This window comes from Protobothrops mucrosquamatus, unplaced genomic scaffold, assembly GCF_001527695.2.
Source record: "Protobothrops mucrosquamatus isolate PMUCROS unplaced genomic scaffold, P.Mucros_1.0 scaffold2640, whole genome shotgun sequence".
NCBI classification, from domain to species: Eukaryota; Metazoa; Chordata; class Lepidosauria; order Squamata; family Viperidae; genus Protobothrops; species Protobothrops mucrosquamatus.
In genome coordinates, this window is record NW_015388693.1 from 71,602 (window position 1) to 74,666 (window position 3,065).

General features: G+C 34.8%; 1 protein-coding gene across 1 annotated transcript in view; it reads left to right on the plus strand.

The window, feature by feature from the left end:
* Nucleotides 1-3,065, plus strand: part of GASK1B (golgi associated kinase 1B) — a 20,614-nt gene that overhangs the window by 12,723 nt on the left and 4,826 nt on the right. The gene's annotated exons all lie outside the window — the stretch shown is intronic.

Here is a 3,065-nt window from a genome sequence, read left to right on the forward strand (position 1 = left end):
TACTTTTGGATTCTATTGCAATTTCCAAATCATGTTTAAATGAGATCTGTATATAATGAACCATTAAACCAATAAAGCAAAAGTCAGTTTGGGGAATCTTTCTGGCACTTCAATAAAAAACAGATGGGAGTGCTCTGAAAGCCATTATCCTCCAAAAAACTATAACTGTGTGCCAGAATATACCAAATTTGCAGTTCTAATATTAGAAAGTGTAGGCAAGGCACTAAGTTGCTATGGAGACAGAAACCCGCAAAAGCAGAAATTACTGGTATTTCATCAATGTGGTATTTATCTCCAAACTAGTCACTCCAAAACATTTGCTGCTAACTTTGCATTACCCACCAGGTTCTCAAAGCCTGGGTAAGGACTTTATGGCTCCATTGTTGGCTACAGTCAGTGTGGTATTCAGCCGGCAGAACCGGTAGCTAATTTTTTGTTGCCCAGGCCCAGAATTGACTTCTGGAAGCAGCATCCACACAGAGAACCGGTTGTTCACATATCTGAATCCCACCACTGGCTACAGTCATGTAAGATACCATTGCTGCTCAGCAATTTAGAAGATAAAACCTAGGACAGGCTTCCATAGGATAAAAAAGATGTATTTTACATATTGAAAGGTTGAAGATGTTTAGGATATGATAGACTTCCCCTTTTACTGTTTCCATCAATGCAATAAAAGCACCATTTCTTCTTAGTTCCAGGGACTCTCAAACAACAGATTTCTTGACTTTCTTATAGCATGGCTGACAAGTGTGAGTGATACCCAATGAGAAGACTAGACTAGAGGATTTCTAAAGTAAGAGTGGGCAACTCAGGATTTCCTGGCTGCATGTGTAGCCCTGCATGTGTTTTTTGTCTGAGCTTAGCCCCAGATTTTTCCAACAAATTAGGACAACAACTTCTTTTATAGAAATAAAAAGTGATAAATGTACTAAATATTTGGAGGAAGGGACCCTATCCCTAAGCCAACGAAGGATTTAAAATATTGATTCTAATCCTCCAATGAAGTCACTATGTGGCTGTCATGCTTTTATCCCCCAGAGATCAAAATAAATGAAGAAATAAAAATGTGAGGCTCTTGGCTGCAAAATGTTTATCAATTCAGGATTTAAAATGCTTGCCTCAAGCTCTGGATTTATTTCATTAGAATTTTAATATTCTTTGAGATGGGAATTTAGCCAATAGTTTTGTATGTGTAAATTCTTTTAATTATAAGTTCACTTTGTTCCCCCCCAGTTGTTCATTAACAGCAGTTTAGAAATCATTTGGTATTTAATGTGGGATATAAACATAATTTCATCTGAAACTGACTAGCATTAGAGCAGGGGTTGGAATGGTTCTTTTTAGGCCCTTTCTATGTATGTTAAATAATAAGATTGGATGGGGGAAGGGGAAGGATTCCATAGTAGCAATGGGAAGCCTGTTTTAGTGAAGCTTTTGAAATGTGCATTGTTATGGTGGACTGAATTTGCAAAGTCTGTTTCCCATGAATAACACTCATTTCCTGTACTTCACCTTCACTCCGTTTTTCAAATGACATTTTTAAGGGATAAAAATAACATATTAATTATCCATTCTTCCTCCCCTTTCCTTTTATCTAGAATGCATGGGTGGAAGCAGAAAAATAGGAAAACAGGAAGGGCTGCACAGGATAAATCAGCTTTTGTAAAGCAAGAATGGATATATGTGCTGAGAAAACCACTTATGTTTGATTTGCAGGAGGGAAAAAGAACTGTAAGGGCGAAGCAATCAGAAAGGGTGTGTGAATATGTGATCACTAGTTTATATAAAGCAGAAAACAGAGGTATCTGTTTATTTAGCTTCTGAAATATGAGACGAGCAAAACCTGCATCTCCTCTTGCCATTAGAGATGAGCAAATCTAGCCATTTTTATTCCTCTCAGTTTCTCATGTTTGGCAATTTATTAGTATGGCTTAATATATTTTAATTTCTAGATTTGGTTGTCCCATTCCCATCCAAATTTGAGATACTCCCTCTTTTTAAATATATGCATTTGTACACAGTAAACTCAGAGAATTGACAATATAGACTAGAGTAATTGAATTTCCAGTTCGTATAGTGGATACAAAAAAGCAATATGTTGTGTGATGGTGTTAAAGACATTATTCCAGGATGTAAGGTGTTCATTTTAAATTGTCAATTGTCAATTTAATTGTCAATGCCAAGTAGTGCTCCAGGTGTTTTGGGTTTACTATTACTATTGGTACTATTACTATTGGTACTATTACTATTGGTACTATCTTTGTTTTTTTTGCCACAATCTTTCTCATTCTAGTTGTAAGTCTTCATAATTTGTATTCTCTGCTATGGTTTCCAGGTACTGCAATATCCACTGCCCATGTTTTTTTGTCTTTCTTATAATTGTTAAGTCTCGGATCTTACGTGGCAAATGCTTATCTGTTTGAATTCTAAAGTTCTTTAGAGCACTTTAACTTCTCTATTTTTTTAATTACTTTTCTATTTTGTGGTCTCAGTTCTAGCTTGCAGGCAAATGGTATTTCTTGCTATTATTATTATTGTTGTTGTTGTTGTTGTTATTATTATTATTATTGTTGTTGTTGTTATTATTATTATTATTATTATTATTATTATTATTATTATTATTATTATTATTATTATTATTATAATATTCTGTAATGGCATGCAGATGATCATCATATTGACCTGCACATGACATACAGAGATAGGGCTTTGCAGTACATTGGATTTGCTCTCCCAAGTGTGCTTTGAGTTGTGCAGGAATGTAAAAGATTTTTGATACCAGAGAAGGCATAGCTGCTTTACACCGATGCCACTTCAAGCAACATCTTTAAAATAATGTGATTGAAATTATGCATGACCATTCTGTACACTAATTATGCAGTTTTGAACTATTTTGATTTTTTTGCATTCTCACTGTTGGTTCCTCTTTGAAAGTAGTACAGCCACACATATTTTATGCATATGTTTTGGCTAGAATTCTATCCATTTAAAAACTAAAACATTCAAGACCCTAATGTAGACTTGTTTGGTATAGGTTGATATTCACTGCTTGGTCATACATA